This window comes from Notolepis coatsorum (genome assembly GCF_963971535.1).
Source record: "Notolepis coatsorum genome assembly, contig: SCAFFOLD_431, whole genome shotgun sequence".
Classification (NCBI taxonomy): Eukaryota; Metazoa; Chordata; class Actinopteri; order Aulopiformes; family Paralepididae; genus Notolepis; species Notolepis coatsorum.
In genome coordinates, this window is record NW_028169364.1 from 38,329 (window position 1) to 54,221 (window position 15,893).

A 15,893-nucleotide genomic window follows, 5' to 3' on the forward strand; every position below is an offset into this window, starting at 1 on the left:
AACATTGAAATACACATTGAAAGAATTTAAGGTTAAGAACCTAAGTACATTCTATTTCTCCTTGGTTGTGTGGCCTATCTAGCTCGCTAGCTCTCTCTCTCCTTGTGGTCTCCCCTCCACCAGCCTCCATTCAGAGGCTGGCTCTCTCTCTCTGTCTTCTCCAGAAACACAACTGGTCTAATAAATTAGCGATCTACCACTGTCTTTCTGTCATTTGCTATCTAACCATCTCATCACCTAGGCAACGTCTCTCTCTCTCTCTCTCTCTCTCTCTCTCTCTCTCTCTCTTTCTCTCTCTCTCTCTCTCTCTCTCTCTCTCTCTCTCTCTCTCTCTCTCTCCTCTCTCTCTCTTCTCTCTCTCTCTCTCTCTCTCTCTCTCTCTCTCTCTCTCTCTCTTTCACACCTGTGCTGAGGTACAAAAACATGGAGGCTACATACAATTGGGTCTCATTCTCCAACGGACTTACGACAAAAAGGGCTTTCTCTTAGGGCCATTTGAGACCTTTTCGGGACATGAATATAGACAATATATTCTAATATAATATTAATTATATATGTTTTATTGGGACGGTTGGTGAATCCCAAAATCGGCCCGAAAGGGCTCAAATGGCCCTAAGAGAAAGCCCTTTTTGTCGTAAATCCTTGGAGAATGAGGATGATTATAGAGTAAAATTATTAATACATATTTTTCCTCTTCACAAACCGCTTGGCTAATCTAGACAATCTGCTGGGTTTGTAGAGAATTGATTGATTGATTGAAAACTTTATTAACAGATTGCAGAATGGGTACAATACAGTACAGCTCAATACACACTCTGAGAATGAGAAAGTTGAAACCGTATCACAAGACTGAAAACTCAAGAAATAGATGTTTGGAAGTTGAATGATAATCATGGTCTTAGTGTTACATAATATTAGAATATATAATCTTGATCTTGATTATATGTTCGACTCCCACCCCTAATAACAGTATTGTTTTCTTCCATTAAGACCCATTCTTTATTATTTTTTTTTCTTTTTGATCTTTTTCCCCCTCCATTTTCCTCCGATTTTCTCCCATCCCAATGTTAGTCGTATTCCCAATCCCTTCCTGGTCGCTGCGCATTTACCCCCCACAGTCAGATCATCTGGGAGAGTGGAGGCTACCTAGGAGTCACTGTTTACAACGACCCGGACCCACCCCGCCAGCTTCTCCCACCCTCTAATACAGCCAATTGTATTAGTGTGAACGGCCAGCCAAGCTGGTGACAACCCCGGAGCTGTGAGCTGGATTCGAACAGGCGAATCCAGCTCACAGCTCCGGGGCTGGTGACGAACGCAATCTCCGCTACGCCACCTAACCGCAAGACCCATTCTAAACAATGAAGAACTCCGCATTATTTTATTGGGGAAGACTGGAGCTGGGAAGAGTGCCACAGGAAACACCATCCTGGGAAGAAAAGCTTTCCTATCCAAGTTTTCAGCTACGTCTTTGACAGAAAGGTGCGGTAAGCATAGAGGAGTGGTGAATGGACGACATCTTGCTGTTGTCGACACTCCAGGCAACTTTGACAACAGATTTGGAGAGGAGGAAAACACGAAGGAGATCAAAAAGGCCATTAGTTTAGCTTCTCCTGGTCCTCATGTGTTCCTGGTTGTGATCAAGATGGGAAGATTCACGGAAGAAGAGAAGAACGCAGTGGAGATGATTCAGAAGATGTTTGGTGATCAGGCAGACAAGTACACCATGGTTCTCTTCACTAACCATGACCAGCTTGAAGATCAGTCAATGTAACAACCGGTATCACGTCTTCAACAATAAAGACGAGGAGGACCGCTCTCAGGTCACTGAGCTGCTTGAGAAGATCAAGAAGATGGTGGCGTAGAATGGAGGAAGCCACTACACACCAATGACATGTTCCAAGAGACTGAGAGAGCCATAGAGGAGGAGAAGCAGAGGATTCTGAACGAGAGGGAGGAGCAGATACGCAGAGAGGAGGAGAGAATTAAGAGAAAGCATGCAGAAGAGCTAAGGGGCGCTCGGGAGGAGGGGAAAGAAGAGATGCAGAGGGAGCATGAGGCAGAATTGAAGAAGGTGAGAGAAGGTGAAGTCAGAGAAGCCAGAGAAAGAGCTGAGAGACGCAACAAGTGGATTGCGACAGGGGCTTGTGTTGGAGCACTTGTAGCAGGTCCAGTGCAGTAGTAGTAGGAGGAGCTGTAGCTGCAGGAGGAGCTGTAGATGCAGTATGTAACTGAGGGGTACAATTCCCTGACTGTATTAATAAGTATGGTATCATTAAACCACTACTGTCTTATGTACATTACTACTGGCCATACAGTACACAGGTATATCAGATGAACACTTCCACAATGACACGGTTCCACACAAATCTGGGTTATAATAATATTTATTAGCAGCAATGATAGTATATTACAATACTTTACGTAGAGTCGCGCTTATAAGGCGAAGAATGTGCGTGAGTAAATCAATAACGTAAGTCCATTATCATATTACGCAGGAGATAATGAATACCACCTGTATCTTAGGAATTATATCTATGGTACACTAGTAGGGCAGCGGGAGATACTGGTAGGGGTCCCTCCGGTTGTAGGCCAGCAGGGGGAGGAAATGTTCGAATGCAAACTCTGGATCAACGGGGACTCAATAAGCTCCTGCTACGGGAGACGGTACATTACTCCCTTGATCGGCAGACGAAAGCAGCAGCTGTAATCCAAGTATGCGTGCAGCATAGGTGAAAGCCAGCCAGCCTCTCCTTGAGACGGGCTCGAGTGATGTTCCTCACGGGTAAATCCCACACAGTAGTGGGTGTAGACGATTCTCCTCCGCTCCAACAGCCACAGGACCAAAGCAATATAATAATAATCCAGCCGGAAAAGGGCTCTGCATTCACCGGTGTAGATTCTCCGGTGCGCGGTACTTCACATTAACTAGGTCGAACTTGACGTTATTCCACTAAGCTCTGACACTTTTACTGTCCTATTCGCACGCGGTTATAAGTGCTCTATTTAGATGCACGGTTGCTCACTTCACTTGGTCGTTGACTCGTGATGAAGGCTTTACGGTTGAGGGTAACACGTTTCTAGGTTAACTTGACTTTAGGCTAAGTGCTTCTGTATCCACCTGCGACGTATTTATACGTTAGGTGAACAAACTAGTACCAGCCTTATTTATGTCTCGTATTCTTGCGCAGAGCCGATCATGTTCAGGCATGTCTTTGGCGGTGACTTTGAACTAGACCTTGGGGGTATGGCAGTGGCGCCTAGTGGATCGCTATCCAATAGGAGAATGAAATATTATGGTCTGTACTAGGTAAAAGGGATATTCTGTGTATATGTACAAAGAATACACAAGGGATATCAGACGATATACAAATACTATGCAATATATATCAAGTAATAAATATATATATTCGGTTTAATCTGATCCTTCGTAACACAGTAGCTGCATTTTTTAGGCGCTTGGAGCTTTGAGTAATTGCAAAAGGGTGCAGTAGTGGGTGCAGGAGTAGGAGTAGTTGTAGGTGCAATAGAAGTAGGAGCTGCCGCTGCAGTTGAGGCTGCTTTTGGATACTATAAATGAACGTGAATCATGCCTTGGATAAATACATTCACATCAGACACATCATTGGTCTGGAAACTGCTTCAAGTCAAGTCAAGTCAAGTTTTATTTGTCACGGCATACAAGTATACAATGAAATGCGGGTGGTCTTGCCCGCAACGATGTGCAATACAGTGGTACAACATATAATAGAATCCAATAAAAAACAACATTGTGCAATAAACAGGTAACAGGTAACATGGTGGGACATCTCGGTATCTGTACATAGTTATTTACAGGGCATATAGGACATGCTAGGTAGCTTTAGTAGTGCAATACACTGTTCCTGTTGTTATACTAATTTAAAGTGGCCTTTCCTTTTTTGGCCATAAGTGTGGGCGTGTGCGGCATGAGAGTGTGCCTGCTCATGTTAAAGTGTTAAAGTGGCTGCTAGTGTGTGAGCGTGCACAGCGTGCGTGTCGTGTGTGTGCTCATGTGTGCTTGTGTGTGGATAGATCAGTTTTCTGTGGCACTCAGTGTTCATTGTTCAGGGCTCTGATGGCCTGGGGGAAGAATCAAATCAAATCAAATCAAATTTATTTATAGGGCCCGACAACACACGTTAATGTCTCCATGGGCCGTACAGGTCTTCTTTAAACAAGTCAAGAAGACAACATAACAATAAGTCAAGAACAGAACAAGAACACCATAGGGTCCAAACATTTTTTAGATGAATGCAAATAAATGAAAGAATGCAAGCACTCCCAGACATACCCCACGCGAAGGTAAGGAAAAACTCACTAAAACCTAACAATAGGGAAAAAAAGCTCCACAGGCAATGTGGAGGAGAGAAACCTTAGAAGGGCCGTTCAAGGGGGGATCTCCCTTCTTAGATGTCGGTGATAGTAGTGTTGCAGACGGACAGTTGGTAAGCATGCACTCATGTGTGTGGTGAAACACAGATGAGTGCATGCAATAGCAACTGTACATTTTGAAAAATTAAAGATAGAGCTAATAGCGATAGCAACTGAACATTTTGAAAGATTAAAGATAGTTGATAGCGGATCTATTTGAGGCACAGGGGCGGCGCAAGAGGGTCACGTCCTCCCCGTCTTAGTCACGGGACATTCAACACTCCGGTCGTTGCTCAGGGACAGCCGGAAACAGGGGGAAGGGGGGTGGCGCAGAGAGGGTCGCGAACTCCCCGACATCATCGCGGGACATCCGGCACTCCGGTCACCACTACGAGACCTCTGAAGACAGGGGGGCACGCAGAGGGGGTCGCAATCTCCCGGCCTTCGTCACGGGACGTCCAACACTCCGGTCAACACTCCAGGACAGCAAGTCATAGAAAGACAGGGAGACGGGACAGGCGTTAGACAGCTCATGAGATTGTAGTAGGCGGACATAGCAATAGATACAAGTGGTAGGCATATATGTGAATGGAGTAGATATATGAAGTAAGCGTATTATGTGAATAGAATAGAAATACTTAACCCAGCAATGAAACCGCGTTGACTGTTAAACTGTTAACAGTCTGTTAATCAGTTGACAGGACCACGGACAGACGGCGGTGAATAACTGATCCAATGCCTCGGAGGTGCATGTAGAGCAGTCACTACAAGCTTGGCCAAGACCCCAAGGCATCCATCACCTTGGTCAGCGCCAGGAGACGGGTACTCAGAGAGAAGGGGGAGGGAGGGGGGGGGGGGGGGGGGAGAGGGGGGGGGGGGAAGAGTTAGAGAGTTCCCATGTTTGTGGTGCTGCAAAGGAGCAGACATGTAGTACCCTGTAGTGCCATGTAGTACCCCGTAGTGCCATGTAGTACCCTATAGTACCCCATAGTGCCATGTAGTACCCCGTAGTATCCTGTAGTACCCTGTAGTGCCATGTAGTACCCTGTGGTGCCTTGTAGTTCCATGTAGTGCCATGTAGAGCTATGTAAGCCATGTAGTACCCTGTAATGCCATGCAGTACCAAGTAGTACTCTGTGGTACCATGTAGTACCCTGTACCCTAACTAAACTACCCTATAGTAAACTACCCAGTGATACCATGTAGTACCCTGTACCATAACTAAACTACACAGATTAATCTAAAGGTCAGTCCCCGACCAGGTGAGATCAAGGTAGGTTGAAGGAGAGAGAGAAAAGATGAGTCTTAAGCAGGGATTTAAAAGCTTCGACAGAGCAGGCGCCCCTGATGACGGCAGGTAATTTGTTCCACAGGTAGGGAGCGCGGTAGACAAAGGCTCTGTGGCCGGCGGATTTCTTTTTAACCCTAGGGGTCGATAGAAGCCCCGCATTTTGTGAGCGCAGAGCACGAGCGGGCGAGTATCGGGAGATGAGATCAGATAGATAGAGCGGTGCAAGCCCATTTAAAATTTTGTAGGTGAGGAGTAGCACTTTAAAGTCAGAGCGGGCTTGGATAGGAAGCCAATGTAGGGCGGACAAAACTGGTGTGATGTGATCAAATTTTCTAGTTCTAGTTAGTATCCGTGCAGCCGCATTTTGCACGAGTTGAAGATTTTTGATGCTTGAATTAGGTAAGCCTGAAAAAAGTGCATTACAGTAGTCCAGACGTGATGAGACAAAAGCATGAATCAGGGTTTCAGCATCAGCCAGAGTTAAAATGGGGCGTATTTTTGCGATATTACGAAGATGGAAGAATGCAATTTTGGTGACATTTTTTATATGTGCAAGAAGCTGAGCCTGAGCCTCTCTGTCCTAGTAGCTGGGGTTCGCAGGCGTCTGCCTGACCTCAGCAGCTGGAACAGGCTGTTATTGGGGTGGTGGGGGTCTTTCATTATTCTGCAGGCTCTTGATTTGCACCTCTTGTTGTATAGAACCTGCAGGGGAGGTAGTGTAATACCCGTGGTACGCTCGGCTGAGCGCACCACTCTCTGTAGGGCCTTCTTGTCTTGTGCCGTGCTGTTTCCATACCAGGCAGTGATGTTTCCAGTCAAGATGCTCTCTACAGCTCCGGAGTAGAAGGACTGGAGTATCTTCCCCGATACTCTGAACTTCCTTAACTGTCTCAGGTGGTAGAGGCGCTGCTTGGCCTTTTTTACGACTGTGTCTATGTGTGTTGACCATGTCAGATCCTCTGAGATGTGGACCCCCAGGTACTTAAAGCTGCTCACCCTGTCCACGGTAGCCCCGTTTATCATCAGTGGTGTGTGTGTCTCCTGCTGTCCTCTCCTATTTTTTTTATTTTTATTTAACCTTTATTTAACCAGGAAGTCCCATTGAGATACAAGATCTCTTTTGCAAGGGAGACCTGGCCAAGATGACAGCAATAACACCCGAAAACATCAGACAGCAATAAAATGTGCGGTACATCACACAAGAACATAATAAAAGTGCATGTACACAATACACAATACATCACACGTAAACATAAAAACACAAAACAGAACAGTCTACATAACAGTAAAAGTGTACGACAGTAAAATACAGGGCAATACAGTAACTCTGCAGTTTTGCAGCTGGGACCCGACTAGAGAAAGCAGCGACACTCTTCCTGTAGGAAGTTATGTAATACAGACCTAAACTCGCAGAGGGAGACCAGGGTATCTAAGTGGATATGGTCCTGTAGCCCATTCCATGCCCAAGGTGCGAAGCTTGAAAAAGCTGTTCTTCCTAGTTCAGTGTTTATTCTCGGTTTTTTTAAAAGTAGCCATCTTGTGGACCTGGTATGGTAGCTGCTAGAGGCAAAGCTAATTAGGTTGGAAAGATATAGGGGAAGCTTCCCTATGATGGCCTTATATATAAAAACAAACATGTGGGATTTCCTCCGTACGTACAGAGAGGTCCATCCTACCATTTGGTAAAGCACACAATGGTGAGTAAGCCCTTTGGCACTAGTGATGAAGCGCAGAGAAGCATGATACACACTGTCTAGCTTTTTTAGCATTGAAGAGGCAGCATGCATATATATTATGTCACCATAGTCAATTACAGACAGGAATGTGGCTTGAACAAGTTTCTTTCTGGCCTCAAAAGAAAAGCATTGTTTGTTGCGAAAGAAAAAACCAAGTTTTAGTTTAAGTTTCTTTGTGAGGTTTCCAATATGCACTTTAAAAGATAGCTTTTCATCCAGCCATAGCCCAAGATACTTGTAGGATGAAACATTTTCTATGGTTGCTCCCTTTAGCGTAACGATATGAACATGATTCACTGGCTGTGAGCGAGCCCTTGTGAACATCATGGATTTAGTTTTCTTTGCATTTAAAACTAGTTTAAGATCAAAAAGGGAGGTTTGAAAACAATTAAACGCAGTCTGGAGGTTCTCAATCACCTGAGTAAGGGAGGGAGCACTTGTATACAGGATTGTATCGTCCGCATAAAGATGCATCTTGGCTGTCTGGATTTCTTTCCCCAGGTCATTTATAAAAATAGAGAATAAAACCGGAGCCAAAATAGACCCTTGGGGAACACCTTTGTTGATTTCTAAAAAACTTGATTTGTAGTTCTCTGCAAATATACATTGTGTTCTGTCTGAGAGGTAATTTCTGAACCAATTTACCGCTTCCTGTCCAATGCCAATGTTGTCCAGTCTATCCAGTAATAGTTTGTGGTTTACGGAGTCAAATGCTTTTGATAAATCAACAAACAATGCTGCACAATGTTGTTTATTGTCAAGTGTGTTGATACCCTGTCCACGGTAGCCCCGTTTATCATCAGTGGTGTGTGTGTCTCCTGCTGTCCTCTCCTATAATCCACGATCAGCTCCTTGGTTTTACCAATGTTCAGGAGCAGGCTGTTGTCCTGGCACCAGCGTTCCAGTACCTCAACCTCCTCCCGGTAGGCCTTCTCGTCGTTGTCCGAGATCAGCCCCACCACCACTGTGTCGTCTGCAAACTTCACTATGGAGTTGGAGCTGAACTTGGCCACACAATCGTGTGTGTAGAGTGAGTACAGCAGGGGGCTCAGAACACAGCCCTGAGGGGACCCGATGCTCAGGGTGATGGTGTTGGAGGTCTGACCCCCCACCCTGACCGCCTGGGGTCTTTCACTCAGAAAGTCCAGTACCCAGGCGCTCAGGGCGGAGCTCAGACCCAGCTTGATCAGCTTGTCCACCAGTCTGGTGGGGACGATGGTGTTGAACGCTGAGCTGTAGTCAATGAACAACAGTCTCACATAGCCCCCCTTCTGATGGTCAAGGTGAGAGAGGGTGCTGTGCAGTACCTGCTTCAAGAGTAATCAATATGATGCCTATTAAAATTTATATAATTTGAACCTGTGTCATGTGTCTTTTGATGTGAGGACTTTGCTCAGTTTTTTACCAATAAAGTAACTACTAGGGCTGGCATTGGCAGACATACCACCAATGATATACACAGTTTACCTAGTAACAAACCGCCAACTCTGAAGACATTTTGCAACACCTCTGAGGCGGAACTTCATAAAATTGTAATGCAGAATAAATCTTCAACCTGCAATCTCGACAACGTTCCCTCAACCTTTTTTAAGAATGTCTTCGATGTCTCTCTGAATAATTTTGAAAAATAATGAATACATCTCTTGAGACTGGAGTTTTTCCCAATGCTTACAAAACTGCTGTTGTAAAACCATTACTGAATAAATCAAATGTCCTAAGCAACTATAGGCCTATTTCCAAATGACCTTTTATGAGTAAATTACTAGAGAAAAATGTTTTTAATCAATTGAATACTTTTTTTTAATGAAAATGGTATATTAGAGAAATTCCAGTCTGGTTTTAGATAGGACGGAGACAGCTCTGGTTAAAATAACAAATTATCTCAGGATTAACCCTTTCACTACCACACTACCAAAGGGTTAACCCTTTCACTGCGACAATACAGAAGGTTAACCCTTTCACTGCCACACGACAAAGGGTTAACATTCTGTAGTGTGGTAGTGACAGGGTTAATACTGATGCCGGCAGAGTCTCTTCTTTTGGACTTGAGCGCTGCATTCGACACACTCGATCATAGCATTCTAATAAACCGCCTTGAAAACTGCATTGGATTATCTGATCTGCACGGAATTGATCTGTCCTATCCATTTGACCAGCACTTGACATTGTTGTTTCAAATGTTTTTTTTTACTGTTGTGTCAATAAAGTATCCAATCAATAATTTTTTTTTAAAGAATTGGTTTTTGAAAATATACACTTTGACTGCTGTTTTGATAGGGTTAGGGTCTTTACTCTTGGCTACAATTGAAAAAGAAACACAACATCACTTAATACGGACTGTATTGGTGTATTTGTGCAATGTGAAATAAGGCTTAAGAGGTTAATATAGACCCATTAATGTAGAACTATATACTGAGTTGATTGACACCTCCCATAAGTCTCTACGACAAACAGTTATTTGTGTGTGTGTTTTTCCCAGTGAAAGTGTAAGAGGCTCATTCATGTGTCTGTCCCTTTAAGTAATTTTTTTTGTGTGCATGTGACCTCACTGCCAGCCTTAATTGATTCAAATCTTAAGACACACATCCATCCTCAATGCATTTCAATGAGGCGGCGCTTCTCTCACTTTTTAGAGTACAATAAAAGCAAAACCATAGGAGTTAAAGCTTAGATATTTAATATGAGGGAGTTGATGAAGCTTTATGTGCAATTATATTCATTCAACAATTGTGGCCTCTGTGGCAATCTAAATACATGTGGAAAAAGGAGTGGAGAGTCCATTAGTGTGTAGGTGGAGTGTGACTGTCAAACAAATGGCTACAAAATTATTGAAATGTCCAATTCCATGAATTTCTTTTATGACTGAGGGGACAGTCGTGGCATCATTTTGATGTCTTGTTTTTATATCTAGGTGCAAAATGTAGGCCAATGTCGCAATTTAAAAAAACATCTTCATTCCTAAAAATCCAAAATCATTCATTCCTATGGAGCAAAATTGCTCGTTTAAAGTCTATTTTTCCCAAACAATGTGGTGAAACATTCCACAAAGCAATAGCAACTCAAGTTGGAGCAGGCCGGTCGTTTTGAAACCTGACACGTGTGTGTAGTGAGAAAGCTCAGGGAGCAGTAGCCAAACAAAAAAGACATCAGAATACAGCAATAATTCTGGGTCTCAATGAATCCAAAATGACAATGTGGTTAGAAGTGGTGGAGAGAATAAAAGCTAGCATATAATGGTAGTGTCTGGTTAGGAGCGAGGGATAATGGATGGATTATCCAATGGGGGGTCCGGGAGGGGGGGGTACGAGCTAGAGCATATGTGTGTAGGGTATTAGATAGCAGGTATTGGGGGTATATCCTGTATAAGACATTTAACTAAATGGTGATTTTATTGGATGTGCACTGTTAATAATGCTTGTATATCTTATCGTGTGTTGTCATGTTTGTTTATACGTTTGTTTAAAAAATAATAAAAAAATAAAATACAAAAAAAGAATAAAGCAGAAGAATATCATAGATCTACCAGGTCACCCACACTAGTAAAGAGCATGCAATGTTCTTTCAACACGTCTTTTATATACCTTCATTGTGCTACACCAGGAAACTCATTTAACCTTTCCTTTATGATAAATGTTGGTTTGCTATTAGTCAATATTAGAAGAGTTAAGGACTACATTTACATTTACATTTAGGACTATATGAATAACTTAGTTCTCTCTCAATCTCATGGACATGCATGAACAGCCAAATAAAAAATCAGATGTGCCCTATTGTCCTTACTTGTGTCACTGTAGCCAACCTTTCACTTTGGGGTTTTAAACATGGGTTCTCGTTTCCAGCATTGCCTACTAGCTCTTATTGTCTATGCAGGCAGTATCACAGAACTGTGTCTATGTGTGTCACTCACTGAGTGCCCATCCTCATGTACCTCTCTGAGATTTAATAAAGAACAAAGAAGGGAGTCTGCATGATAAATCATGCGCTGGAAGACAGAGAAAAAGAGGACAAAGGAAAGCCTCCACTTTCGCAGGTGGGTCGGTACGCAGTGGAGGCTGTAGAATTTATCCTCTGAATGATATTGACATCACAGGTTTGAGTCTTACTTCTCTGGTTTGGGAAATGTGTTTTGTTCACGTTTTCACCAAGAGACAGGCAGTCAAGAGTTTGTACTTAACCTGCACATGTGGGCCCTTTTGAGGATGATTTGCCCACCGGCACTTTGGATTGAGGCTCAGTGATTAAGTCCTGTTCCACACAGAAATGAAAGAAGACTTTGATTAACTGATGAGTATTTGTGGAAGAGGGTTGAGCGAAGGTGGAATGGTCTGCAGATAAATTGTTTGATGTGTAAAGGACGACATCTAGTGGACAATACTTATAACACACTCCACAAGTAATGAGACTATCAAGGTTGATATTGTATGACATTGTATTCTAGTTTCAAACCTGCTGCAGGGACCCAATTTTCCAGTTATGAATATATATATATGTCTCTTCTAAAACTGCATAGAACACCTTAAATTGAAAGGACCATTTCTGAAGTGTGGACCCTGCTTTAATAAAGCACTTCAAAATGTTTTCTTGAAACAAGTTATGATTTACTACCACTGGCACCCCACCCCACCCCTTGGATCCTTTATTGTCCTGCATGAAAGGTGGCAACCCTGAGTGTTCTTGCCATCAGTTTCTATGCAGGCGAAATACAATAGGAACGGTGTCACTCTCCTACGCTACGCTCGGAGGGAGGATACCGCAGGCGGAAGACGGCCGCTGCTGCTGGAGCTGGACCGAGTCATGTGAGACAAGCCGGCAGCAGCGCGGCGCACGGGGCCGGGGAGAAACCACCGCCTCGCCCCGCTGGCGCTTCACAGCGCGTCTCAGGCAAGAGTGTAAAGGGGGGCGTAATAGCATAGGTCAGTGGCCAATCAGAGGAACCCGGAAACACAACTGCGTTGGGTAAAGCATACACGCGTCCAGGAGCACTCACACAAGGGTACTACGACTATGCTTGCACCTCATGGTACCAAAGCACCTCAAAGGCGCTAAAAACAAAATTACAAACATCTCAAAACAAACTGGTCAGACTACTGCTTGACCTTACTCCTAGAACCCACCTCACCCCTGCCCACTTTGACAACCTAGGATGGCTTAGAGTAGACGACAGAGTACAGCAACTTGCAATGGGCCTGGTCTACAAGATACACTATACGACCGGGGTGCCCATGTACATGTCAAAATACTTCCCAAAGGTCAGTGAATACCACGAATACCACAACACCAGAGGGAGCTCCACAAATCATGTTAAACCCAGATTCGGCTCAAACAAGGGACTAAACATGTTTCACAATTATGCCACATCAATGTGGAACGCCCTACCCAAAGCTGTAAAGGAATGTGAATCCCTACCCACATTCAAAACCGCTCTTAAAGAGCACCTACGGGAGGCTGCAATTCGAAACTGGCCACCGTAAATGTCCAAACCCCCCACCCCCTCCTAATAGACAGTCTCCTCCCCACCGCATGTATATATACTCTCCCCGCCATATGTATATTTCTCTCCCACCCACCCACCCCCTCCAAATGTATAGTCTCCTCCCCACAGTATGTATATTTCTCTCCCACCCACCCACCCACCCCCTCCTAATGTACAGTCCCCTCCCCATCATATACTCTGTCAGGATCTATGAGTAACAGTACTGTATATTTGAATACCGTTTATGCCACAAATGTATCAGTACTAAATACCTATATGGTCTATGCCATAAATGGCATGTATGTTGTGTATGTCATAAATGTCAATATGAATTGAAAATGGGGGACCCTGATGTAAACAAGACAAACGTCTTTCTCTTGTCTGCATCCCCTTAACAATTGTGTGTATTGAGCCGTACTGTATTGTACCCATTCTACAATCTGTTAAATAAAGTTTACATTCTTCATTCATTCAGATAGAGCGAGAGAGCCCCCCCCCCCCCTCATCCGCATGCGCAGTAGTGCAAAACAAGGTACACGCCCCGACGCCCAGCAGCGTCGCAAACGCGGAACTGGAAATCGGTTGGTACCGCCCAGCAGCGTGATTACCAAAGGTAGCCGCATTTCTGGCAGACGTTTCTGGTCATGTGACATGTGCGCCCAATAGCGTGACGACTCGAGCTGTGTCTTTGTCCCATTTCCACGTCAAACAACCTGCAAACTACCTGGCGTTCTATCGCCATGCTCTAAGACAAACTCTAACCTTAACCAACTTCGAAGATTGTCTAAGCTTAACCAGTGTAGAAACTGGCGTCGGCCAATCAGAGAGCGTCTGCCAGAAATGCGGCTACGGAAAGTATAGACGGAACTGGAAATCGGTTGGTAAAAGTATAGACGCCGCCCAACACAGTGGAACCGAGTTTGCGCGCGGCTGCTGCACAGTATTTCCGGACGCCTACGAGGCGAGCCAGGTGAGCTGCGTTGTGTTACTCTCCGTCTGATAAACGCTTATAAAAGTTGTAATTCGTGTTTTAAACGTTATCTACTTGTTGCTACATGTTCCGTAAAATAGTCCACTCATCCTGTGTGTACATTCTGTTCGGATCCAAGATCACTAACCCACCTTTGTATTAGTTTAGTCTCGGAGAAAGTAGGCTAATGCTAACGAGACCGCCTGTTTGCTAGCTCCTGTTTGCTAGCTCCTTGCTAGCTTACATAGCTCCTGTATAGCTTGCTACTAGCTGTTGTCTATTACTAGCTGTTGTCTATTACTAGCTAGCTTGCTACTAGCTGTTGGATATTACTAGCTGTTGGATATTACTAGCTAGCTTGCTACTAGCTGTTGTCTATTACTAGCTAGCTTGCTACTAGCTGTTGTCTATTACTAGCTAGCTTGCTACTAGCTGTTGGATATTACTAGCTGTTGGATATTGCTAGCTAGCTTGCTACTAGCTATTGTCTATTACTAGCTTGCTAGTAAAAGCCCTCAGCTTTGAACTCGGCAGAATCTGCAGCTGGCTTTGATAAACCCTCAGTGTTAGTGCCCAGGGTAAAGATACAAGGCTTTTTATATCAGGGCATCTGCCCTGCGACCCTGTCTCTTATGAGATAAATTACTGACCCTCGAGCCGTAGCCAATAACGACTGATCCTATCAACAAGAGCCTAAGGGTTTAGACATAGTAACAAAATAACTGCAGGAATCAATACATCGGTTTTAATGGTTGTCAGTAACATTATACTTTTTTTACTGACTGTTAGTACAGCCAGGTATATGGGTAAAAAAAGGCAGACATGGTAGATGTCAGCATATATTGATTGGACATTTTATTAACAGATTGCAGAATGGGTACAGTACGGCTCAATACACACAATTGTTAAGGGGATGCAGACCAGAGAAAGACTTTCGTCTTGTTTACATCAGGGTCCCCCATTTTCAATTCATATTATGACATACAGATAGACAGTACTGCTACATCTATACATTTATGACACACCAGATTTACAAATACAGTACTGTTTGTGATACACAAATTGTCTAAAAAAGAGAGTATATACATTTGAAGAAACTGTACATTGGAGGAGGTTGGGTAAGTGGGGTGGAGGGGGGGTTACATGACATACAGATAGACAGTACTGCTACATCTATACATTTATGACACACCAGATTTACAAATACAGTACTGTTTGTGATACAAAAAGAGTATATACATTTGAGGGGGAAGAAACTGTACATTGGAGGAGGTTGGGTAGGTGGGGGGGGGGACTGTACATTGGAGGGGGTTGAGGTTTTGAAGGTGGGTAGATTCACATTCCTTCACAGCTGTGGGTAGGGCGTTCCACATTGTTGTTGCATATTTGCGAAACGTGTTTAGTGCCTTGTTTGAGCCGAATCTGGGTTTAACATGATTTGTGGAGCTACCTCTTGTGTTGTGTTTGTGGTATTCACTGACCTTTGGGAAGTATTTTGACATGTACATAGTCGCTGATAACAAACTTCCATTGCACCTGGGTAAAACGGAATCCATTCTCTTTGGATCAAATTGCAAACTCAGCAAGGCCAATGAAACGGAGGGCTAGGGCCTCCACGGTTTGCGTTTAATAGAGCTGGCGGACACTATGGGGTTGTAACTCCCATTAAAGAATCACACAGAGGCGTGCTGCAGTTACTGGTTGTTATTTGAGAGATTTCCATGTGTGGTTGTCTACAGAGGAATACAATACAGTATACATTAATAAACACAAAGGAATACAATACAGTATACATTAGTAAACACAGTAGTGGCGCATATAAACATAATGTCATAAACATGTGGTCTATAGCTGCAATAATATTCATTAGCAATACGGTGCAACTATTAGCCACCAAGACATTCACTTAACCGGAGTTATTATAGATAACCTACATAGCCTATGCAGGGGGATTACTCATGCAGTGCATGTAGACAATATATATGTAGGCGGACTGTAAACCAGGTGTTTAAGATACATTCTATTCACTAG

General features: G+C 43.8%; 1 pseudogene across 1 annotated transcript in view; it reads left to right on the forward strand.

The window, feature by feature from the left end:
* Positions 1-15,893, forward strand: part of LOC311248728 — an 89,291-nt pseudogene that overhangs the window by 11,990 nt on the left and 61,408 nt on the right. Inside the window, exon 2 of the transcript in view lies at positions 1,368-2,084. The product of the transcript in view is annotated as an uncharacterized misc_RNA (transcript). The remainder of the gene's footprint in view (positions 1-1,367; positions 2,085-15,893) is intronic.